Source organism: Mustela nivalis (assembly GCF_964662115.1).
Source record: "Mustela nivalis genome assembly, chromosome: 5".
In the NCBI taxonomy this organism is placed as follows: Eukaryota; Metazoa; Chordata; class Mammalia; order Carnivora; family Mustelidae; genus Mustela; species Mustela nivalis.
The window spans coordinates 146667913-146694522 of NC_139024.1; the positions used below are offsets into that span (position 1 = coordinate 146667913).

Below are 26610 nucleotides of genomic sequence, written 5' to 3' on the forward strand. Positions count from 1 at the left end.
GAGGGCAAATCCCCTGTGGTCTTGCTGGGATGATTCTTATGGCTAGAGCACCGCTGTAATATCATTTAGGGCTTGAAAAAACACCTGCTTGGGCCCCAGATCCAGAACACACCTTCTCTGTGCTTAATTCTCTGTACCCTCAGGCTCGGCTTGGGGGTCACTTCTTCAGAGAGGCCTTTCTTATTAAGTTACTTACTCTAATAATGCTGTGTGCTTTTTTTCTTAACATAAGAAATTGTACATAAATACTTACTCAGGTAATTAGTTAATGTTTGTCTCTCTCTCTCCTTCTCCTTTAATCCTTCTCCTGCAAAATATAAGTGCAGGAAGAAAATGGACTTACATGTGCCAATTCACACTGTATCCCCAATGCCCAGCACAGGGCCTGACATATAGTAAATGGCCTAAAACAAATAGTTTTGAGTGAATAATGATATGCATTCATGGCCATTTTTCCTTTTTGGAATGTGCCTATATTACTCTTAAATATGTGGCAGACAATTCTAGAATCCGGAATGTATTCTCTAGCCGAGTTTGAGACTGTCCCTCACCTTGCCACCTTAACAGCCAACCACACACATAGGACTGCTTTGTCCTTGCTCTGTACCCATATACCAACACACACATACATGCACACACACTCATATTCCTCTATTCATTTTTTTAAAAAAGATGTTATTTCTTTGTCAGAGAGAGAGATACAGAGTGAGCACAAGCATGGGAGTGGCAGGCAGAGGGAGAAGCAGGCTCCCCGCCAAGCAGGGAGCCCGAAGCAGGACTCAATCCCAAGACCCTGGGATCATGACCTGAGCTGAAAGCAGAACACTTAACCAACTGAGCCATACAGGTGTCCCTTTTCATTCTTTTTTTTTTTAAAGATTTTATTTTTACGGGTGTCTGGATGGCTCAGTTGGTTAAGCATCTGTCTTTGGCTCAGGTATGATCCTCGGGTCCTGGGATCGAGTCCCACATTGGGATCCCTGCTCAGTGGGGAGTCTGCTTCTCCCTCTGCCCCTCCACCCTGCTCGTGCTTGCACTCTCTCTCTCTCTCTCTCTCAAATAAATAAAATCTTAAAAAAAAAAAAGATTTTAAGTAATCTCTACAGCCAACATGGGGCTCAAACTCACAAGGCTGAGATCAAGAGTCACAATCTCTACTGACTGAGCTAGCTAGGCGCCCCTCCTCTATTCATTTTTATACTTGTGTCCAGAAACCAGTATTTATATATCAGGAGGATGACCTAGTTCAGAAATCCTATTCCAGCTGAGTCCTGGATGCTTGTTATACAAATTCAGCAGTGTAAGGGCAGGATTTATGCAGCTGACCCTGGAACAATGCAGAGGTTTTGGCACCAACCTCCCACGTAGTAAAAAATCCACATGCAACTTCCCCAAAACTTAACTATTCATAGCTTACTGCTGACCAGAAGCCTTACCAGTAACAAACAGTCAACTGACACAGATTTTGTGCGTTATATGTATCATATACTCTGTTCTTAAAGTCAACAGAGAAAGGAAAATGTTAAGAAAATAAGGAAGAGATGGAGCACCCGTGGGGCTCAGTCGGTTAAGCCTCTGCCTTTGGCTCAGGTCATGATCCCAGGGTGGCTGGGATCGAGCCCCATGTCAGGCTCCCTGCTCAGTGGGGAGTCTGCTTCTCCCTCTCCCTTTGAGCCTCCCCCTCACTCATATTCTCTCTCTCAAATAAATAAATAAATAAATAAAATCTTTAAAAAAAGAGAAGGAAAAGAAAATATATTTGTATTAAAAATTCGTGTATAAGTGGGCCCGTGTAGTTCAAAACCATGTTGTTTAGGGATAAACTATACTTGGAAACATTCAGAATTGCCTTGGTTCCAAACAGTAACACTCAAATCTCTTAAAACATTAAATATTGACAAAAATTATGAGTATCCAGTCTCTTGATATCTTATAGTTTATCTAGACTCTTGGCTTCAGATATTTATTTATTCGTCTTAGTTTGGATGCCCCAGAAGCAGACCCTGAGGCAAGGATTTAAGTGCAAATGATTTATTAAAGAGGTGTTCCCAGGACAGAAGGGTGAGGTCGAGGGAGATACAAAATGAGGGAGGATAGAAAGTCAGGCAAGAGTACAATCTTAGGTCGATTGTCTGGCAAATATTTTTGAAGGAATAAATAAATAAAACACACCAGAATAGTAATATAAATTATCCACTAGATTGTAAATTCTTTGAGGCCTGGGGCTGTCTTTTTTTTTTTTTTTTTTTAAGATTTTATTTATTCATTTGAGACAGAGAGAGAGATAGCATAAGCAGGGGAGAGGCCGAGAGAGAGAGAGAAGCAGGCTCCTTGTTGTGCCAGGAACCCAGTGTGGGGCTCGATCCCAGGACCCTGGGATCATAACCTTAGCCAAAGGTAGACTCTCAAACATCTGAGCTATCCAGGCTGGGGCCATCTTATTTATTTTGATATTCCACATTGTACCTAATATAGTTCTTTTTTTTTTTTCAGATTTTCAAATAATATTTATTGAAGGAGGTAAATTCTACTGAATTAAAGTATACTTACTTATAAATAAGAAGGTGCAGTAGGGGCACCTGGGTGGCTCAGTCAGGTAAGTGTCCAACTCTTGATTTGAACTTGGGTCATGATCTCAGGGTTGTAAGACTGAGCCCCTTGTTGTACTCTGCACTGGGCATGGAGCCTGTTTAACATTCTCTTTCCCCACCTCTACCTCTACAAAAAAAAAAAAAGAAAGAAGAAGAAAAAGAAGAAAGAAAGATCACATTTATTTGAAAAAATAATAGCTGAAAACTTCCTGCATCTGGGGAAGGAAACAGACTTCCATATCCAACAAGCACACAGGACCCCGCAACAAAACCAATCCAAGGAGATCCATATCAAGACACATAATAATTGAAATGGCATAAAGTAGTGATAATGAATGATCTTAAAAGCAGCAACAATTACATACAGGGAAAAACCAATAAGGCTATCAGCTGATTTTTCAGTAGAACCTTTGTAGGCCAGAAGAAAGTGGCATGATATATTCAAAGTGCTGATAGGAAAACAAACAAACAAACAAACAAAAAAACAACTGCAGCCAAAAACATCCACCAAGGTTATCATTCAAAATAGGAGAGATAAAGTGTTTCCTAGAGAAATAAAAGTTAAAGGAATTCATCATCACTAAAGCAGCTTTATAAGAAATGTTAAAGGAAATTTTTTGAGTGGAAAGAAAGGGCTATAATCAGGAGTACGAAAACTATGAAAGGAAAATATTCCACAGGTAAGTACAAACATAATAAAAGTAGTAGATTATCGCTTATAAATCCAGTGCAGAGGTTAAAGCACAAAAGTCATAAAATCAATTTAAAATCTATAAAAATCAGTTAAAGGATTCACAAAATAAAAGGATGTGAAGTATGACATCATATACATAACACTGTGTGTGGGGGTAAAAATTTAGTGCATTTATTTATTTATTTGTTTGTTTTTAAGTAATAGTAGTTACAATTTAATGATGAGCAACACAATCTCTTATAATCTACATACACTGTATAATGCTTATGTGGAATGAAACCAGTATACTTAATTGGTGTTTTACACACACACCCATACACATGTGTGCACACACACACACACACACACAACTGAAAAACCATCAAAAGAAGTCATTCTGTATGGACTATGGTAACACATGAAAAATGTAGCTATGCCATAGAACTAAAGTAATATGAACAGCAATACTGATATGTTAGATAAAGGTGGTTGGTTCTAACACAGAGCTAAGCCCGTATCAGTCATTCTAACTATAATAGCTTATAAAAGCATCAGGTTTCCAGTAGAGAAACTACTCTATGAAAATCAGTAAATCTGTCCAAAGTTTCACATCTGTAAAACCAGGATAAGGCTACAACACTCTTGAAGTGTGAACAAGTTATCCAACCCAAATAGTAAGGTTCCCAACTATAATGTCAGATAGAAAGGTCTTCATCAGCATATGCTCTCTGGCTCCTAGAAAGCTTCAAGTGCATAATATAAAGTTATAATATCAAGTTAAATTGCCCACAAAATAAACTGGAGAAGTTTGGTGAAGTTTCCATTGTGTCATGACTTTTAAACCTCAGGAATGGTGTGGTCTCTTAGGCTTTTTCATAATGCTTGGTGCCATCCATTTAATAATATGCTCAAAGATAAAAGCTGGCATGATTGTAATAGTAACTACAGTCTCAGATGTTGACAGTATGTCTGCAAGTTGAGAGTCCTTCGGCTCAATGACATTCTGCCCATTGACTTCACAGATGTTACGTTCACTGAGAAGACCGTTTCTGGCTGCAGAACTATCTTTCACTGTGGATGTTTTCCTTCCATTTTTAAAGATAAAGCCAACACATCCAGTACTATTCTCATGCCTGGTAATTGTCCATTCAAAGGGCCTGTCATGTACAGTCATAATAATCATCTCTCCAAAAGCCTGTTTGAGCACCTCGTGTGCTTTTTAGAGCTCCAGCCTACACAGTTTTCCCCACTGATCTGGAGCACTTGGTCCCCAAATCTCAGGCCAACCAGTGAGACTGGAGAATTTGCCTGCACCAGCTGAACAAATAAACTGTTATCTATTGAATTAAGCCTGAACCCAATTTTTCCATCTTGATCATTACATGAAAAGATTTCATGAATCCTTTGCTTAATTTCTGCTCTATGAATGCGAACACTGTTAACAGTTATGAAGCCACTATATAGTCCAAACTGGAAGGTCCTTGAACTGATGCCCCAGGGGCCAAAGCCATATTTGCATGGATTTCTTCCTTATTTAAACTCAGGCCCCATGTCCTGGGAGAGCTCCGGATACAATTTAGGATAGAGATTTCCATCTTGAGAGATGGAAGCAGAAGCTTCAGGCAAAATTGCTGGGTTGGCAGGATTTGCAGAAAAGGCTGTTTGAGCCTGAATAACTTTGTCTACACTCAGATCTTCAAGAGTTGGGTATGGAGACTTTTTTGCAGGATTTTCCTAGGCTGCAAGGACCCGCTCACCACCATCACTACCACCACCTCTGGTTACTGGCCAAAATTGGCTTTTAGAATGGGTTCAAACTTAAGTGACCATCAGGTTAATACAGATCGTTATATGCATCAGATGTTATATACAAACCTAATGGTAACCATAAATCAAAACCCTGTATTATATGCGCAAAAACTAAAGAGAAAGGAATCAAAGCACATGACTAAAGAAAACCAGCAAAATATAAGGGAAGAAGCAGGAGAAGGAGGACATGGAGAAGAACTGCAAACATATCTGTAAAACAAGTAACAAAATGCAATAAATGCATACCTATCCTTATTTACTTTGAATGTAAATGGATAAAATGCTCCAGCTCAAAGACATAGGGATAGGGTGACTGAATGAATAAAAAAGCAGGACTCATCTATATGCTGCCTACAAGAGATTCATTTCAGACTGAAAGACACAGGCAGATTGAAAACGAAGGGATAGGAAGTCATTTACCATGCAAATGGAAGCAGAAAGAGAGCTGTAGTAGCAATCCTTATATTGGACAAAATAGACTTTAAAATGAAAGCTGTAATGAGAGATTACGGAGGACACTACATGATGATAAAGGGAACAATCAATTCAACAAGAGGCTATACCAATTGTAAATATGTGTGCACTTAATATGAGAACACCTAACTACATAAAGCAACTATTAACAGACATAAAGGGAGAAATTGACAGTAATATACAATAATAGTAGGGGACATTAACACTCCACTTACATGAATGGACATCTCACCCAGACAGAAAATTGACAAGGAAACAATGGCTTTGAATGCCTCACTGGACCAGATGGAACTAACAGATATATTCAGAACATTTCCATCCAAAAATAGTGGAATACACATTCTTTTCAAGTGCACATGGAACATTCTGCAAAGTGATCACGTTAGGCCACAAAACAATTTTCAGTAAGTTAAAAAAGATTGAAATCATATCAAATATCTTTTCCGACCACAACAATATGAAACTAGAAATCAGTTACAAGAAGAAACCTGAAAAGAACACAAATATACGGAGGCTAAATCACATGCTACTAGACAAAGAATGGATCAACCAAAAATATCAAAAAGGAAATAAAAAACTGCATGGGGGCAAATGAAAATGAAAAGACAAGCAGCAAGAAAATCCAAAATCTTGGAGACACAGCAAAGCTGTTCTAAGAGGAAAGATTATAGCATTACAGGTCTACCTCAAGCAGCAAGAAAAATTTCAAATAACCTAACCTTATATCTAAAGGAGGTAAATAAAAGAAGAAAAAATACAGCCCAAAGACAGTAGAAGGAAGAAATGATAAAGATTAGAACAGAAATAAATGAAATAGAGACCAAAATGACTATAGACTAGATCAAGGAAACCAGGAGATGGTACTTTGAAAAGATCAACAAAATTGATAAACCTTTAGCCAGACTTATCAAAAAAGAGAAAGAGAGAGAGAGAGAGAGAGAGAGAGAGGACTCAAGTAAATAAAATCAGAAATAAAGGAGGAGAAATAACAACTGATACCACATAAATACAAAGGATTATAAGAGAATATTATGGAAAATTATATGCCATAAATTGGACAACCTAGAAGAAATAGATAAACTCCTAGAAATACATAATCTCCCAAAACTGAATCAGGAAGAAATAGATAATTTGAACAGACTGATTATTAGCAATAAAATTAAATCAGCAGTCAAAAAACACAATGAGCAAAAGACATGGATCAGATAACTTCACAGGTGAATTCTGCCAAACAGTTAAAAAAGGGTTAAGACCTATTCTTATCAAACTATTCCAAAAACAGAAGATGAAGGAGAGCTTCCATATTCATTTATAAGTCTAGCATTGCTATAATACCAAAACCAGATAAAGATACTATAAAAAAAGAAAACTACAGGCCAATATCCTTGATGAACATAGATGCAAAAATCCTCGATGAAATATTAGCAATAGCATTAAATAATCATTTAAAAATCATTTAAAATACATTAAAATCATCAGTACTATCAAGAGGGATTTAGTTTAGGTGTGCAAGAGTGGTTCAGTATTTGCAAGTCAACCAACATGATATATCACATTAACAAGAGAAAGGATAAAAACCATATGATCACTGCAATAGATGCAGAAAAAGCATTCGACAAAGTGTGACATCCATTCATGACAAAGACTCTCAACAATGTAGGTTTAGAGAGAACATACCTCAACATAATAAAGACCATATATGAAAAACCCACAGCTAGTATCATCCTCAATGGTGGAAAAACTGACAGTTTTTCCTCTAAGATCAGGAACCAGACAAAGATCTCTAGTCTCACCACTTTCATTCAACATACAACTGGAAGTCCTAGACACAGCAATCAGACAAGGAAAAGAAACAGAGAATGTCCAAATTGGTAAGGAAAAAATAAAGCTTTTCACTATTTGCAGATGACATGATATTAGACATAGAAAAACCTGAAGATTCTACCAAAAAAACTACTAGAACTGATCGATGAATTCAGTAGGTCTCAAGATACAAAATTAATATACAGAAATCTGTTGCCTTCCTATACACTAATAATGAAGTAACAGAAAGAGAAATTAACAAAACAATCCCATTTACAATTTCAGCAAAAAGAATAAAATACCTCGGAATAAACGTAACCAAGTAGGTAAAAGAGCTATACTCTGGACACTATAAAACATTGATGAAAGAAGCTGAACATGACACAAACAGAAAGATATTCCATGCTCATGGATTAGAAGAACCAATACTGATAAAATGTCCATACTACCAAAAACAGTCTACAGATTTAATGTAATCCCTATCAAAGTACCAACAACATTTCCCATAGAACTAGAACACAGTCCTAAAAATTGTATGGAACCAACAAAAGACCCCAAATAGCCAAAGCAGTCTTGGGAAAGAAGAACTAAGCTGGAAGTAACACAATTGCAGATTTCAATACACACCAAAAAGCTGTAGTAATCAAAATAGTACGGCACAAAAAATACATAAATCAATAGAATAGAATCGAAAGTCCAGAAATAAACCCACACTTATATGGGTCAATTAATCTTCAACAAAGGAGGCAGAGAAACAGCAGAGAAAAGAGTCTCTTCAACGAATGGTGTGGGGAAAACTGGACAGCTACAAACAAAAGAATGAAACGGAACAACTTTCTTACATCATATACAGAAATAAACTCAAAATGGATTAAAGACCTAATAAGACCTGAGACCTGAAACCACAAAAGCCCTAGAAGAAAACATAGGCAGTAATTTCTTTGACTTCAGCCACGGAAACATTTATCTGGGTGTGTCTCACTGACAAGAGAAACAAAAGCAAAAATAAATTTTTGGGAATAAAAAACTTTAGCACAGTGAAGGAAACCATCAACAAAATGACGAGACAACCTACTGAATGGGTGAAGATATTTGCTAATGATATTTTTTTCACTTTATTTACAAGAACCAAGATATGTAAACAGCCCAGGTGTCCATCAATGAAAGAATGGATAGAGAAGATGTGGTGTGTTGTAAATTACAATGCAATTTATTCATCCATAAAATGGAATGAGATGTTGCTACTTGCAACAACATGAATGGACCCAGGGAATATTATGCTAAGTGATACACGACAGTCAGAGAAAGACAAACACCATGAGATTTCCTTCATATGTGGAACTTAAGAAACAAAACAAAGAAAAAAAGAGACAAACCAGACTCCTAAATACAGAGAATAAACTCATGCCAGAGGGGAGGTGCGGGGGCAAATGGGTGAAATAGATAAAGGAAATTAAGGGTAGACTTACTGTGATGAGCACTAAGAAATGTATAGAATTATTTTATCATTATACTGTACAGAATTGTATAGAATTATTGTAAGAAATGTAGAGAATTATTTTATCATTATACTGTATACCTGAAACTAATATAACATTGTATGATAAATGTACTCGAATATAAAAATAAAATAAAACCTGAAAAATAAAAATTGTTCTGAGGCCCAGTTAGAATTTTCTAGCTTCAGAGGCTGTAAGTATCAGTTAGAACTTTCTGGCTTCAGGAGCTGTAAGAGGACTCTCAGTTTCAGCAATATTAAAATGTGAAAAAAAAGGAATCTTAGAATCGATGAAATACGGAATTCAATGACACACCCAGTTCAGAAGACCTTAATGATTTTCATGTCTAAATAATTCTAATTTCCTTCTCTCTACTATTGTGGAGTAGCTAAATTTTATTAACTATAGCAATTCAACTACAGCAAAAGGAGACAAGAAATCCTCTCATTCACATTTCTCCTAACGTTATTTGCACATTGATAATCATCTCATGAAAATGAACTGCAGGGTTGATCATAAAATTATTTCAATTTGCTAGTGGTTTAAATACAACTAGTTGAAAAAAAGAACCCTTTAAAATTTGATTATTTAAATTCAAGAGGAACACGTGGCAATTATGTAGATTACAATATTCTTCTCATTCTTTTAACCAGTAACTAGTTACTAAAGTGACTAGCATTAAATGTATTTTTAGACCATTAAAATTCATCTCATTTTCCTTTTTTAAAAAAATATTTTTTTTATTTATTTGACACAGAGAGAGATCACAAGTAAGCAGAGAGGCAGGCAGAGAGAGAGAGAGGGGGAAGCAGGCTCGCTGCTGAGCAGAGATTCCGGTGCGGGGCTCAATCCCAGGACCCTGAGATCATGACCTGAGCCGAAGGCAGAGGCTTAACCCACTGAGCCACCCAGGCGCCTGCATCTCATTTTTCATTGTGGTAAAAGACACATAAGATAAAATTTACCATTAAAAGGGCACAATTTGGGGTGCCTGGGTAGCTCAGTGGATTAAAGCCTCGGCCTTTGGCTCAGGTCATGATCTCAGGGTCCTGGGATCGAGCCCCGCACCCAGCTCTCTGCTCAGTGGGGAGCCTGCTTCTTCTCTCTCTCTGCCTGCCTCTCTGCCTGCTTGTGAGCTCTGTCAAATAAATAAATAAAATCTTTTTTTAAAAAGGGCACAATTTAATAGCATTACATACATTCACAATGTTGTGTAACCACCACATCTGTACCTAAAACAGTGTCATCACCCTAAAAGGATATCTTGCACCTGTTAAGCAGTCTCCTCCCCATTTTCTACTGTCCTCAGCCCCTAGCAACCACTTACCTTCTCTCTGTTTCTATGGGTTTTTCTCATTCTGGCTATTTCATATAAATGAAATCATATGACGTAAGACCTCTGGGGTCTGGCTTCTTTCACTTAGCGTGCTGTTTCTGAGGTTCCTGTAGCCCGTGTCAGTACTTCATTTCTTTTTTGGGGGCTAGTAGCTAATATCCCATTACATGGATATACCACAGTTTGTTTATCCATTTATTGGATGACAGACATTTGGGTTGTTTCTTTTGGCTCTTATGCACAGTGCTGCTATGAGCATTGTTTTTCTATTCTTTGGCATATATACCTAGGAGTGGAACTGACGAATTATGTAGTGATACTATGATTAACTTTTTGAGGAACCAATACATTGATTTCCATAGGGACTGCATCATTTGCATTCCAATCCACAATGCAGGAGGGGTCCAATTTCTCTATGTCCTTACCAACATCATTAATTATATTTTTGAAAACAGTTTTTCTGGAACTGTAAAACAGAGTTTGTCAAAGTTTAAATGTACAGAAATTTTTAAAGGTCACTTTGACCCGCTGCTTGGATTTTGTGTGAGCGATGCAGTCACTCACTCCTTCACTCTACTCAGGGCACCTGGCTTTCTGGAAGCTGCATGCACTAGACCTCACAGCTAGTTTTAAGGCTCCCTCCCCGTCTCCCTCCATGGTATAGAACCTTCCCATTCTCTCATAAGCCTTTAATTCCTTCCTTGCTCTCTGCAGCACACGAAGCCTTCCTCTCCACCCCCTAGTCTGAGTCATCGGCCAGCCAGGGCGGAAAGCCACCAAGAGCGATAACAACTATCCCAAATTTCCCCTAGTCCAATCTGATCTTCTCTAAAGACACTCCCTACCAACCCCACTGAACTTCCTGCTATTCCGGGCCCCAGTCCAACCCTTTCTGGTTATGAAAAGTTAACAGTTCTTCAATCAAGCAGATCACACATGTATCTTATCAGAAATCTTGTGATCCTGGTGTGGTGAAAAGGACATTGCCTAAGGTGGCAGAACATGTGAGTTTCAGGCCATTCCCTTCTGAATTCCTGCTGTGTTCCTGCTAGGTACTGAATTGCTCCAGGCAGATTACTTACCCTGCCAAGGTCTCAAGTCAATAACATGGACAGAATACCCTCTTTTCCTAGGATATGATGACCTTAGACAGCCACTCTAACTGAGAATAATTCTGTGATTATGATGTGAAAGGCTGCCCCATGGTGGGCTGGAACACTGGTTTCTAGATGTAACAAATGGATAAAAACACCCAAGGCATTTGGGAGATGACACCGGACATTAAAAGAAATTCACCATTTACTGTTAACCATTTCAGGAAGGAGAACACAAAATCTCCGAATGAAAGCCAGTCCTTTAACTTCAAGGCATTGTTGCTGGGTGCTTTAGTCTTGTTTTTCTAATTTCGAGGGAACCAGTAGCTCAGAGGACAGATGCTCAGAGAAGTGGAAACCCAAGCTCTCACCCACATCTCAACAGCATGTGCCATCTGCACTGTTTCTCATTTGTCTGTCTCCCTAGTTAGTTCTCTCCGTGTTTGGGACTCAAAGTTCTGGGTCCTGTGGGAGGGAGACGACCCGCCGGCGGGTAACGAGCATTTTGAAGCACAATTAGCCCCTGCAGCCGCTAGAGGGCAGAGCTCAGCCTGAGGATGCGCTTTCCTGGGCTGCAGCCTTAGCGCTTGGCTGCATCTCCCCGGCGGGTCCCCAGAAGGCGCTGCTGCTCCTGCGGTCAGGTCCGCAGTCCAGGCAGGGAGCTCCTCACTGGAGTGGGGGTGGAAATCTACCTTGTTTCAGAGGCCAGCTTGGGAGGGGCACCTTGTCTTCTCTGAGATGCTGCCCGGCACTGGGAGCCCAGGAGGAGTTTTCCTTTTTTGGAATTAAATTCTGTAACTTGAATTCATCATTGGCATGAAAATTACTTATAAAGTCCTTCAGGAGCGTTGTACGCTTGTGAGCATTGAGCTAGAAAAGACTAAACATGCTGGCCCGTCAAGGTTGAGTGACCTATGGAAAAATGCTGGAGGAAATTCTCCTGCTGTCAATTTTTTTCAGAAACAGCAGGGTGATACCATTCCTTTCCCTTGTCTAAAACGATGGGCATGATATCCACTTTGGTATTTTCTTAGAATTCTTATATGCATGTTTTCATTCTACCCCTAACTCTGTGAGGGAGGCATTATGACTATCCCTATTTTATTATCATTTTAAAACTCAATCTTGTTTTGTTTTTCATTCCATTTCTATTTTAACAATTGAAAATCTTCCAAAGTAAACTGATGTTCAAAACATGAAATGCCACTAGACAGCTTATCTTAAGAAGGAGCATTTCCTGCATTACCCCTTCCCACACTCCGTCCCTGGTTCTGAAACTCGGGGGCAAGCATTTGAATTGTTAGCATTTTCAGGATTTCTGATGGTCCCTGCCTATCTCTGAGGAATGTGCTTATGCTATTATTTTTTGGTTTCTAAGTCTAGATGTTAGCAATTGATTTCACTTTTTTTTTTTTAAAGATTTTATTTATTTATTTTCCAGAAAGAGAGAGAGAGAGAAAGCACACAAACAGGAAGAGAGGCAGGCAGAGGCAGAGAGAGAGAGGCAGGCTCCTTGCTGAGCAAGGAGCCCGATGTGGGACTCGATCCCAGGACCCCAGGATCGTGACCTGACCCGAAGGCAGCGGCTTAACCCACTGAGCCACCCAGGCATCCCTTGATTTCACTTTTTTGAGGAAGTTGCCCATGATCCCTATTTTGAGGAGAAGCAAACCAGAGCTCAGGAAGTTTAAGGGGCTTGTCCAAGACCACATAACCAAGAGCCAATGGAAATTAGGACCTGCATCTTCTAAGTTTAGAATCTGTGTCATTTCCACCAATGTGCTGTGGGGATTACTAGAAAGATGCTGATTACTCTCCAGGGTCGTTAGTTAGCCCTTGGCATTCAGTCTGGTAATTGATGTAATGTCTCCTTAAAACAGAGTTGCCAGATAGAATACAAGATGTCCAGTGACATTTGAAATTCCAGATAAAGAACAAAATTTTTTTAAAGTGTAAGTGTGTCCCCAGAATTGTATGGGATATACATGTTGAAATGTTATTTATACTTCCATTGGCTAAATCTGGCAAGCCTACCTTAAAACTAGGAATCTAGGCCTTCTACTTTGGTTTTAAAAGTCTAGCACTACAGATAGGGTGAGAAGTCTGTGATTAATGCATGACAAAGAAATTTTTCTTAGACAGACATTATTCATTATTTCCATATGGATTAAATACAAAACAGGCAAAACCTAAAAATACAGTGTTTAGGGATACAGACATATATAGAAAATTATAATGAAAAGAAAGTAAATTAATAACACAAAATTCAGGAGAGGAGGGGGAGATTCCCTGAGGAGTGGCACAAAGGGGCTTCTAAGGTAAACTGATGGTAGTACAGTGGTGGTTATTTTATTTTTTTGGTGTAATATATTTCTATAAGCTCTTCATAGGTATGTTATATATTACTAAACATAAAATGAAAGCTAGCCTGGATTCTGGAATGAGAGAGACATAGGTTCTAATACTAGCTTTAGCCCAGGTGGCTTTAATTTCTCCATCTATAGGATGGGAATACTATGACCTATTTTGTCAGCATTGTTGTGTGGTTCAGAAATAACATATGTAAAGAGCACAGACTGTACAACAGCATGACCTTGGTAGACTTTATTATCAATTAAGCTCATGTGGGGTGAAAACCAGAAGATTGTGACAAGGCTTCCACATCCCACCGGGTAAACTTTGGTCAGAAACTCTCACCCTCTGCTGCCTGTTGCATCCTGACCTGAATTCCCTCTTTCATTAGTATTTAAGTTCTGAAGATAGGGCCTGACACTTTACATAATTTTTGGAGGCTGAAACACTTCTGAAAAAGGAATACCAGCCCTTTAAGAAGGAGATTTATGAGTGCATGGGAGGATGTTTGTAACTACAACAGTTAGAAAGAAAAGTTGATTCCTTGCTCATGTTAAGTACTAGCTTTTTATGAAGCCAGCATTACTCTGATCCCCAAACCAGGCAAAGACCCCACCAAAAAGGAGAATTTCAGACCAATATCCTTGATGAATATGGATGCCAAGATTCTCAACAAGATCCTAGCTAATAGGAACCAACAGTACATTAAAAAGGTTATCCACCATGATCAGGTGGGATTTATCTGTGGGATGCAAGGGTGGTTCAACATTCGCAAATCAATCAATGTGATAGAACAAATCAATAAGAGAAGAGACAGAAGAACCACATGGTGTTGTCAATTGATGCAGAAAAAGCATTTGACAAGATACAGCATCCATTCCTGATTAAAACCCTTCAAAATATAGGGATAGAGGGAACATTCCTCAACTTTGTAAAACCTATCTATGAAAAACCCACAGCGAATATTATCCACAAGGGGAAAAGCTGACAGCCTTCCCTTTGAGATCAGGAACACAACAAGGATAACCATTCTCTCCACTGTTGTTCAACACAGTACTAGAAGTCCTGGCAACAGCAATCAGACAACAACAACAAAAAAATTAAAAGGTATTCAAATTGGCAATGGAGAAGTCAAACTCTCTCTCTTCGCAGATGACATGATACTTAATATGGAAAACCCAAAAGACTCCACCCCTAAACTACTGGAACTCATACAGCAATTCAGTAATGTGGCAGGATACAAAATCAATGCTCGGAAATGAGTTGCTTTCTTATACACTAACAGTGAAAATACAGAAAGGGAGATTAGAGAATGGATTCCATTTACTATAGCACCATACGATACCTGGGAACAAACCTAACCAAAGAGGTGAAGGATCTGTACTCAAGGAACTACAGAACACTCATGAAAGAAATTGAAGAAGACACAAAAAGAGGGAAGACCATTCCATGCTCATGGATCGGAAGAATCAGTACTAGCTTCAAAGCACGGGAGGCACAGAGAGAGATCAATGAGGAAAAGTCTTCTGATTGGAACACGTAACCAAATCATTTGTTGGAGACATGCAAAAAGTGATTTTTCTTAATTGTATATTCTTAGAAGTTTTACCTCTGACATTAAAATTACTCCTCTGGATGAAGAAATACATTTTTGGCAAAATTCTGAATTGCTTTTTAAATTTCCAACTGTATACTTCCATATATTCTAATATATTGAAATCTTTCTGGTTTAAAAAAAAACAACAACAACAACCAACTGTCCTTAACCCAAGATTTTGCTTTAAGCCATGATTTAATGTTAAGTAAACAGTTCTTTTATTTAGCCAGAGGACAAGACCTTCAAATTTGGAATGTTAATTGAAATATTTTTCTTCTAAGAATTCAGAATTGACTGAAAGGAGGATCTGCTATGCCAATTTAGCAGGAAGTATCCTACAAAAATTATTTTTATGCTTCTTGCACTGAGTTAAATGCCTTGGGACTAAGATATTCAAACTCACTAATAACCCACTGATAAACCATTTCACCTTAAAAATGTTAATACTCAATGCTGCCAAAGATACTGTGAAGTGGGAATTCTTATAGTGGAGTATAAATTGGGACAACTTTCTGGAGAACAGTTTGCTGGAAGGTATTAAGAGCTCTAAACATGCTCATATTCTTTGACCTTATAATTCTACTAGGACTCTTTCTTTCAAAACTCTCAGAGACATGGCCTCAATCAACAGGGACCTCCCTCTTTCCTTCCTCAGAGGCCTGGGTCCCAGTTCACAGAATAAATGTGCACGCATATTTATCAAGTGTTTCTGACAATGCTGAAAAAGTAAGTTATCTAAACATTTATCAACAGGGGGATCATGGGGTAACTTACTGTGTACTCATATTGTGGAGGATAAACCCATTAAAAGCATGTTGGCCACAATTTTTATGAAAAGAGAAAATGCTCACATTTATGTTATATTAATGTTATGTTAAATGAAAAAAGTAGGATGAAGTAATACAAAATGATCCCGATGTAAAATATCTATAAAAACAATGGAATAAATAAACCAAAATATTAACAAGTAGTAATTTTTAGATTGTGGGATTGTGATTTTGTTTTTTTCTTTATGCTTTTCTCTATTTTCCAGATTTTCTACAATGAGCACCACTACCATTATCCTAAAAAACAAGAAGATATTTAAAAAATTCTAAGGTGGTGGCATATTTTTATATTTGTCATACCTGAACTGACTCACGTACAGAGAGAAAGAAATCTAATGGCACAGGTAGGATATATCATTGTCAGTTCCTCAAAGCAGGGATGAAATGGCATTTTCTCAGAAAGGACCTGTGCATTTTATATTTTTGTTAAATCATATCACTTTACTATATTTAGGAAACCTCAGCACATGGGTTTAAATAAAAGGCACATTTTCATATGGTATATGAAATGCCACAAATCTCTAGTCTCTTGGGAGAACATGCAATTTGTAATGCCTATTATTTTTATGGCATTTTTCTGACATTTTCTGTGATAGCCACTGTTATTTTGAAATAATTTTACTGAGAAAGGAATATGTTTACAGAACATTAATTGATGAATTTATATTGCTTAAGAGCCCTCAATTTCTGAATTTGGGCACTGAGAGAGTTCTCTCTCTCTGTGAAGAATTTCTGGGTGGGAATACGGTAAAGCAGGAAGTCCACGGCCTAAAATAAAGGTGTGAGGTCGGACTTAAAGGCTGAGGTCTGGAAACCCTTCCACCACGCCTCTACCTAGGAAAACTCTTCACAGGCAGGGTCCAGTTTGGCTTTCAGGATGCTCTGTGCCTTTTTTCTTTCCTTCTTTTCTTTTCTTTTTTTTTTTTTTTTTTTTGCTGGGTAGGGCTCCCTTACATTAAGTAAATGATGACTTATTAAGTTTTGGTATTGATGCATTCATATTTGTAATGTAGTCTAACATTCTTATTGAGTATAAAGAGGGGAAATGCTCTATCTTGTATTCTTAATCCCTTGGGGCTTTTCATTTTGAGATTAATCAAATCAACTATGTGCAGACTCTAGGAGTGTCTTATTCCTTTACATAAAACTCATATGGAATAATGGGCTTCATGGGCTCTCTTCCCAAGTATTGGTAAAAGATCATTTCAGAATCAAATACTTAAACCTTACACCGTGCCCCATAATAATCATCATTTAAAGCTACCATTAAATTAGGACCCCACGAGTGAACATCTTAAAATTCCTTCTGGAATTTGAGAGGCAGGGCAGGGGTTGAGGTGGATAGGAAAGGAAAAAATGAAACAAGATGGGATCGGGAGGGAGACAAATCATAAGAGACTCGTAAGCTCACAAAACAAACTAAGGGTTGCTGGGTGGCTGGGTGAAGGACACTGGGGAGGGTATGTGCTACGGTGAGCACTGTGAAATGTGTAAGACAGATGTTTCACAGGTCTGTATCCCTGGGGCAAATAATACATTATATGTTAATTTTTAAAAATTCCTTCAGAAAAGATAACTTGTACTTCTGTCAATTCTTCAAACAAAATTTTGCCTTGCTAAGCTTTAAAGTTTGAATCTAACAGCATGGAATTCTCTGCTGTTTTTATTTACTTAATAGTTTATTGGACAAATATGCTCCCCAGGAAGCATAGCATAGGATTTGGGGGACAGACATAAAGCAAGGGTCATGTTTGTGGAGATAAGCATAAGGAGGAGGTTGGGACCTAGCCATGAAATAGGTCTATGTTACTATAACCTATATATATATGCATATATGTGAATTTCTGTTCATCAAGGGAAGTATTTTCAGAAAAAGAAGAAATCTATTCTGCTTGACGATGCCGTGGCAGCAAACCACTTTCTGCTTTCCCAGCCGGCTCCTTTAGGTTCTGTCCCTCAGGCACCAGAGGGAGAGCTCAACGGTGGAGAAGGAAGCGAGGCCTGCTTTCCTGTTTGCTTCCTGGTTTTTGTCAACTCACCTTAGCCAGCTACTTCACGCCAGCAGCAGCAGCCCCTTCTAGAAGCTCCAGTTGATTTCAGTTTACCAATTTTCTACACCTTGGAGAACCAGCCTTGTCATACACTTGCAGGGACATGGCCTCAGTGAGCAGGGATCCCCAGCCCCTTCCTCACAGGTCTGCTTCGCTGCTCCTCTCCCTCGGTCTCTGAGGTACGTGCATCATCTGTATCACTGGCCCTCCTCTGAGGGCTGAATTCCCACTGTGAGACCCATTCTCCAGGCTTCCGAGTTCCAGTAATTCTGACCTCTTTCTTTCTTTCTTTCTTTCTTTCTCTCTCTCTCTCTTTCTTTCTTTCTTTCTTTTTTTTCCAAGATTTTATTTATTTATTTGACAGAGAGAAATCACAAGTAGGCAGAGATGCAGTAAGAGAGAGAGAGAGGGAAGCAGGCTCCCTGCCGAGCAGAGAGCCCAATGCAGGGCTTGGTCCTGGGACCCTGAAATCATGACCTGAGCTGAAGGCAGAGGTTTTAACCCACGCCCCTGACCTTTTTCTTTAGTTCCTCAGTCTTACAGGTAGGAGCTGCACACTGGGATGCCCTTCCATGATACCAGTCTCCTTTTCTTGCTTTTTTGGTGTTCTAGTACCTGGTCAGTAATCCTTTCTGTTACATTTTCTCTGTTAAAGTAACTGGTGTGATTTCTGGCTTCTTTCCTAAAACAGTAAGATCGAGGTCAGTGTTAATCCTAATGGAATGCACAGGACTGGTTGCTAAGTACTTCCTGTGGATAAGAGAAGAAAAAATTACTTCTTTTGTAGCTCAGAAGCCTTTTCCTAAAGTCTACTTGACTGGGTTATAAAGAGAAATGAATTTACAGATACACACATTTCATCAGCTATATAGGAATGATTTTTAAAATACACATGCATATTTTTTCTCCTTGCTTTCATAAGAACTTCTTTTAGAAATTCCCATTCCTATAAAACATGTAATGCACCAAACATTTTGTAAGATTCCAAGGACGTGTTAAAAAAAAAAAACTATGTGTCTCATTGACTCCATCTTTAAGACAATTAAACAGAAAACATTTTGAATATTAAGTCAATACAAAGTAACTAATAATAAATCTCTTATGTGTTAATGTAAATAAGGTATTTAAAAAATAACTATATTTTCCAGAACATAAAACATTTAGTCAGAAGAATGGCAAGATACTAAAATTGTGCAGATCTTTTCAATACCTGGCTTAATAGAAGACAGATGGGTTCTCTTATATGCTCACATTCAATCTGTTGAGATATGCTGTTTTTGTGAACGATGTGAAAAAAAATAACCTCGACAGATATATAGTTTAAAATGTGAATGGCATTTTTCTAATATATATAAGCGGAAGCAAATTAACATAGTGTCATATTAGTTTCAGGTGTATAATAATTCAGCAATGCTATCTATATATTACTCACTGCTCATCATGTAAGTACATTCTTAATCCCCTTTACTTATCTCACACCCCCCCCCCCCCCGCTCCTCCGGGAACCCTCAACTTGTTTCCTGTATTTAAGTTTGGTTTTATTTGTATCTTTTTTTCCTAGTTTGTTTTGTTTTTTAAACTCCACGTATGAGTGAAGTCACATGGTATTTGTCTTTCTCTGACTGACTTATTTCACTTAGCCATTATACCTTCTAGCTCCATCCATGTTGCTGTAAATGGCAATGCCCATTCTTTTTTATGGCTGAGTAATATTCCATTGTGTGCGTATTTACAACATCATTATTCATTCATTTATCGATGGACACTTGGGTTGCTTTTGTATCTTGGATACTACAAATAATACTGCAATAAACATAAGGGGGCTTCTATCTTTTTGAATTAGTGTTTTTGTTTTCTTTGGATAAATACCCAACAGTGGTATTATGGGATCATTGGTAATCCTATTTTTAATTTTCTTCCTTTCTTTTTTTTTTTTCTCCTATTTTTAAATTTCTGAGGAACCTCCATACTGTTTTTCACAGTGGCTGCACCAATTTGCATTCTCACCAACAGTGCACAAAGGTTTCTTTTTCTCCACATCCTTCTCAACACCTGTTATTTCTTATCTTTTTTTTTTTTAAGATTTTATTCATTTATTTGACAGAGAGAGAAACAGCGAGAGAGGGAACATAAGCAGGGGGAGTGGAAGAGGAAGAAGTAGGCTTCCAACTGAGCAGGGAGCCCAATGTAGGGCTTAATCCCAGGACCCTGGGACCAAACCTGAGCAGAAGGCAGATGCTGAACGACTGAGTCACCCAGGAACCCCTCTTATCTTTTTGATTCTAGACATTCTGACAGGAGTACGGTGCTATCTCATGGTGGTTTTAATTTGCATTTCCCTGATGATTAGTGATGTGAAGCATCTTTTCATGTGTCTGTGGGCCATTTATATGTCTTCTTTGGAAAAAAATGGTTTTAATCAGATTATTTGCGGGTTTTTGTGTGAGCTGCAAAGGTCTTTATATATTTGGGATATTAACCCCTTATCAGATATAAAATTTGTAAATATCTTCTCCCACTCAGTAGGTTGCCTTGTCCTTTTCTTGATGGTTTCCTTTGGTGTGCAGAGGCTTTTTATTTTGGTGTAGTCTACTAGTTTGTTTTTGCTTCTGTTTCTCTTTCCAATGGAGACATATCTAGAAAAATGTTTCCATGGTTATATCAAAGAAACTATCGTTATGTTTTCTTCTTAAAAGTTTTATGGTTTCAGGTCTCACATTTAGGTCTTTAATTCATTTTGAGTTTACTTTTGTGTATGGTGAGAGAAAGTGGTCCAGTTTCATTCCTTTGTTTGTAGCTGTCCAGTTTTCCCAGCACCATTTGTTGAAGAGACCGTCTTTTCCTCATTGTGTATCTTGCCTCCTTTGTCGTAAGTTAATTGACCATGTAAGGGTGGGTTTATTTCTAAGCTCTCTATTCTGTTCTAATGATCTCTTTATTGGTACGTGTAGTAATAAAAAAATTCTGATTTTTGATTACTACAGCTTTTTGGTGTATCTTGAAGTTTGCGATTGTGATACTTCCAGATCTGTTCTTTCCCAAGATTGCTTTGGCTATTTGGGGTTCCTTGTGGTTCCATACAAATTTTAGGACTATTTGTTTTAGTTCTGTGAAAAATGTTGTTGGTATTTTGATAGGAATTACATTAAATCTGTAGACTGCTTTTGGTAGTATGGACATTTTAACAATATTCGTTCTTCTAATCTGTAAGCATGGGGTATCTTTCCATTTGATTATATTATGTTCAATTTCTTTCTTCAGTGTTTCATAGTTTCCAGAGTATAGATCTTTTACCTCCTTGGTTAAGTTTATTCCGTGATATTTATTCTTTTTGCTGAAACTGTAAATGGGACTGTTTGATTAATTTCTCTTTCTGTTACTTTATTATTAATGTGCAGAAATACAACAGATTTCTATATATTAATTTTGCATCTTGAGACTTTATGGAATTCATTTATCAATTCTAGTAATTTTTTGGTGGAGTCTTTAGGGTCTCCTATGTCTCAAGTCATGTCACCTTCAAATAGTGAAAGTTTTATGTTCCTTACCAATTTGGACATCCTCTATTTCTTTCTCTTGTCTGATTGCTATGTCTGGGACATCCAGTTGTATATTGAATAAAAGTGGTGAGACTGGAGATCTTTGTCTTGTTCCTGATCTTAGAGGAGAAGCTGTCAGTTTTTCCCCACTGAAGATGGTATTACCTGTGGGTTTTTTGTGGTCTTTATTATGTTGAAGTATATTCCCTCTAAACCTACATTGTTGAGGTTGATTTTTTTTTTATCATGAATGGATGTTGTACTTTGTCAAATGCTTTTTCTACATCTATTGCAATGATCATACAGTTTTTTTTTTTCCTTTCTCTTGTTAACATGATGTATCACATCCACTGATTTGTGAATATTGAACCACCCTTGCATCTCTAGAATAAATTCCATTTGATCATGGTGAATGATTTTCTGATGTATTGTTGTACGCTGTTTGCTAATATTTTGTTGATGATTTCACTTCTTTTCATCAGAGATACTGCCCTGAAGCTTTCATTTTTTGTAGCGTCTTTGTCTGGTTTTGGTGCCAGCCTCATAGAATGAATTGGGAAGCTATCCTTTCTCTTCTATTTTTTGGAATAGTTTCAGACGAATAGGTTTTTTTTTTTTTTAAAGATTTTATTTATTTATTTATTTGGCAGAGATCACAACTAGGCAGAGAGGCAGGCAGAGAGAGAGAGGTGGGGGAAGCAGGATCCAAGCCAAGCAGAGAGCCCGATGTGGGGCTTGATCCCAGGACCCTGGGATCATAACCTGAGCCGAAGACAGAGGCTTTAACCCACTGAGCCACCCAGGCACCCCGAGAATAGGTTTTAACCCTTTTAAAAATATTTGATAGAATTCACCTGCAAAGCTATCTGATCCAGACCTTTTGTTTGTTTGTTGGGAGTTTTTTTGATTACTGATTCAATTTCACTGCTAGTAATCAGTCTGTTCAAATTTTCTATTTCTTCCTGATTCAGTTTTAGAGGTTTATATGTTTCTATCATTATATCCATTCCTTCTAGGTTGTCCAATTTATTGGCATATAATTTTCATAAATTCTCTTATAATCCTTTATATTTCTTTCGTGTCAGTTGTTATTTTTCCTCCTTTATTTCTGATTTTGTTTAGTTGAGTCATCTCTTTCTTCCTTGATGAATTGGGCTAAAGGTTTGTTCATTATTTTGATCTTTTCAAAGAACAACCTCCTGGTTTCATTGATCTTTTCTATTGTTTTAGGCTCTATTTCATTTATTTCTGCTCTAATCCCATCTTTATTATTTCTTTCTGCCTATGCCTTTGGGCTTTGTTTTTCTTGTCCTAGCTTCTTTAGGTAGAAGTTTAGGTTGTTTATTTGATTTCTGGTTACCATTAGTTTCATACACACTATTTTATGTGTATAGCAGTCTATATTCATTTAATAGTGGCTTATGTTTGAACCTATTTTAAAGGCACCCAATTTTTACTCCCTTTATGTACAGATCTATAGTTTGAAATGGGTATAGTATTTTAGCAATTTTTCAAATAATTGTGGATCTTCTTCTTTACTATTACACAAAAACTTGGGAAAAGATTTTTTTTTAAAGTGACAGCTTCTTAGAAGTTGTTTCTAATGTTAAATTTGAAAACATATCAATAAACTTAATTTTTTACAAGTTAGTTGAGATACTACTGACATACAATAATAATTCACACATTTGAAATGTACAATTTAATGAGTTTGACGTATGGATACATTCACATATGAGAAGATAAGCCAGGACGCAGGCCTTTGCTAGACACCAAATCTGCCAGCACCTTGATCCTGGACTTACTGGTCTTCAGGACTGTGAAAAATAAATTCCTATCATTTAGAAGCCACCCAGTCAATGGTCAGCAGCCCAAATGGGCTAAGACAGATATTTTCCATTCTCTTTTTTCATACTAAGTCTTCAAAATCTGGTACGTATTTTACACTTAACAGCATCACTCAATTTGAACTAATTACATTTTAAGTGCCCTATAGTCATATATGGTTAGTGGCTAGAGAGTTGACAGTGCAGGTCTAAAATTGGATCTTAATGGAATTATAAAGTATATATTCTTTTTTGACTTGCTTCTTTCATTCACGTAATTAAGCTGAAATGTACCCATGTTTTATAATGTATCAGGAGTTCTTTTTATTTCTGAATAGTAGTCCATTATTTGGATATGACAATTTGTTTATCCTTTCTCCTCCTGATAGACATTTGTGCTCTCCCATCATCAATGTTTTGGCTATTATAAATAAGTCTGCTATTAATATTTAAATTCAAGTCTTTGTGTGTGGACATATATTTTAATTTCTCTTGGGAAAATACCTAGAAGTGAGATGCCTGGGTCATACAGTATATGTTAAGCTTTTTATAAAATTGTCAAATTGTTTTCCACAGTGGCTGTACCACTTAACATTCCCATCAGCATTTATGAAGAGTTCCAATAAGTGTTATTATTGACCTTTTTAATTTTGGTAATTCTATGGAATTTTCATTTCCATAATGACCAATACTTTTCACATATTATTTCTCTTTCATAGATCTTTTTTGGTGTGTCTTTTTTGATGTGTCTGTGCAAATTATTTGCCCCCCTTTTATTAGGTAACTTGTCTTCTTACTGTTTTAAGAGCTATTTATCAATTTTAGATATCAGTCTTATCAAGTATGTTTTGCAAATATTTTCTCACAAGCTATGGCTTGCTTTCTATATTCTTGGCATTTTGAGAGCCAAAGTTTTAACCTTTCATTAATTTAATGATTTTTTCTTTTTATAGTTTGTGCTTTTTTCATGGATAATGAGAACACTTTATTTTTTTTAATTTAAATTCAATTTAATTATACAGAGTATTATTGTTTCAGAGGCAGAATTCATCAGTTGCATATGACACCCAGTGCTCGTTCCATCACGTGCCCTTCTTTATGCCCATCCCCCAGTCACCCCATTCTCCCGCCCCCTCCCGTCCAGCAACCCTCAGTTTGTTTCCTAGAGTTAAGAGTCTCTTATGGTTTGTCTCCATCTCTGTTTTCATCTTATTTTATTTTTCCTACCCTTCTCCTATGATCATCTGTTCTGTTTCTTAAATTCCACATATAGTGAAATCATATGGTATTTATTTCTTATTTCACTTGGCGTAATGCCCTCTAGTTCCATCCATGTTGTTGCAAATGGCAAGATTTCATTCTTTTGATGGCTGAGTAATATTCCATTGTATATATGATTTGTGCCTTTTTTAAAAAAAGGATTTTATTTATTTATTTGATAAAGAGAGACACAGCAAGAAAGGGAACACAAGCAGGGGGAGTGGGAGAAGGAGAAGCAGGTTTCCCACTGAGCAGGGAGACTGATGCGCGGCTTGATGCCAGGACCCTGGAATCATGACCTGAGTTGAAGGCAGCTGCTTAACAAATGAGCCACCCAGGATCCTCGTGGTTTGTGCTTTTTCAAAGAAATCTTTGCCAAACCCAGGGTCACTAAATTCTAAGTATTCCTTAAGAAGTTTTATAGTTTTGACTCCTACATTTAAGACAGGGATGCAGTTTGATTTATTTAATTAATTTTTGTATATAAGATGAGATAAAGATTGAGGCTCCCCCTCTTTTTTTAATGGATATCCAGTTGTTCTAGAATTATTTGCTAAAAAGACTATCTTTGCCCCTATTGAACTGTCTTGGCATTTTTTATTAAAAATATATTGGCCATATATATGCAGAATTATTTCTAGGGTATCTACTGTATTAACTTATATGTCTATCTCTATACCAATATCACAGTATCTTGATTACTGTAGATTAGCAGTAAGTCTTGAAGTCAGGTAGAAAATTTTCAACTTCTTTTCCAAATTGCTTTGGCTACTCTAGTTTCTTTGCATCTCTATATATATATTTTAGAATTAGCCTGCCAAGTTTTAAAAAAAATAAAGCCTGTTGGCATTTTGGGATTGCACTGATTCTATAAATCCATTCAGGGTGATAGAAATAAACATTTTATACTTTGTCACATTAAAATACATTGATTATTTCACAGTGTGAATGGATTTAACCCAAACATGACTTTGTAATATCATGGGTTGGTCATTTGTAAAATATTGGGTCACTGAGTCATGCAGATCTTCCAAATGTTTACACACTTTATTATACAATGTATTTTAAAAACATATTCATTAATATCGCCACCAATCTCAGCAATGCCTCCAAGTACTGGGAAGCTGTCACGTTCCCAGTGGCAGATACATGCTTTCCAAAAATTCTCATTTTTGCGGGAAAGCTCAAATTTTATCACTGGCAACAAATACTTTCAGTTGTTTTCCCTGAAGTGACAGGCTCACTTGGTTCCTTTTTCAAAAAATGTCTGCCAAATGCCCAAGCCTGAATCATCCTAGTTTGTCTGTCGGTCGTCCTCTCAGATAAAAAATGGTGTTCTATGAAAAAGACAAAAACAAAGCCGGCTAGCTCAGCTTGCAACTCAAACACAGGTGCTTTTTGTAACAACCACTGTGGTTTGGGATGCAGCTGAAGTGCTTTACTTGTATTTCTCATGTCATCATGTAGAATATTAAAAAGTTGTGTATTCAAGGATTGAGATTTAATAAAATTAGTTAATTTTTTATTGCTTCATCAAGGACATTGTTAAGGGCAATTGGTTTTTTTTTTTTTTTTCCTTTCTTTCTTCCTTTCTTTTTGTGAGGATGTGGTGGAGAGCCTGTAGTCTGTGAAGAACGACACTACACTGGAAGAGTGACGACTGGTGTCCTTTGGTGCCATTGCTCTGATTTGTGCTAGGATGCTGGCATTTTACTCACCCTTGCTTTCACACTAGAATTGGCAATGTCAACATAGCAGAAAAGGCAAATAACACCATAGTATTATTATTAAATTCGTTTTGACCTTGTAGAACCCCACAGTAATTTAGGGAACTTCCCATCCCCTAGGGTTCCAAAGGCCACACTGTGAGAACCACTGT

The 26610-nt window shown here is 37.3% G+C and overlaps 1 long non-coding RNA gene and 1 pseudogene across 2 annotated transcripts in view; both read right to left on the minus strand.

The window, feature by feature from the left end:
- The window catches only part of LOC309865467, a 76586-nt gene that overhangs the window by 15361 nt on the left and 34615 nt on the right, over positions 1 to 26610 (minus strand). The gene's annotated exons all lie outside the window — the stretch shown is intronic.
- On the minus strand, positions 4102 to 5774 carry LOC309865168 (syntenin-1 pseudogene; annotated as a pseudogene). The gene is made up of 3 exons: positions 5763 to 5774; positions 4743 to 4998; positions 4102 to 4581 (listed from the first exon to the last, which is right to left on the minus strand). The product of its transcript is annotated as a syntenin-1 pseudogene (transcript).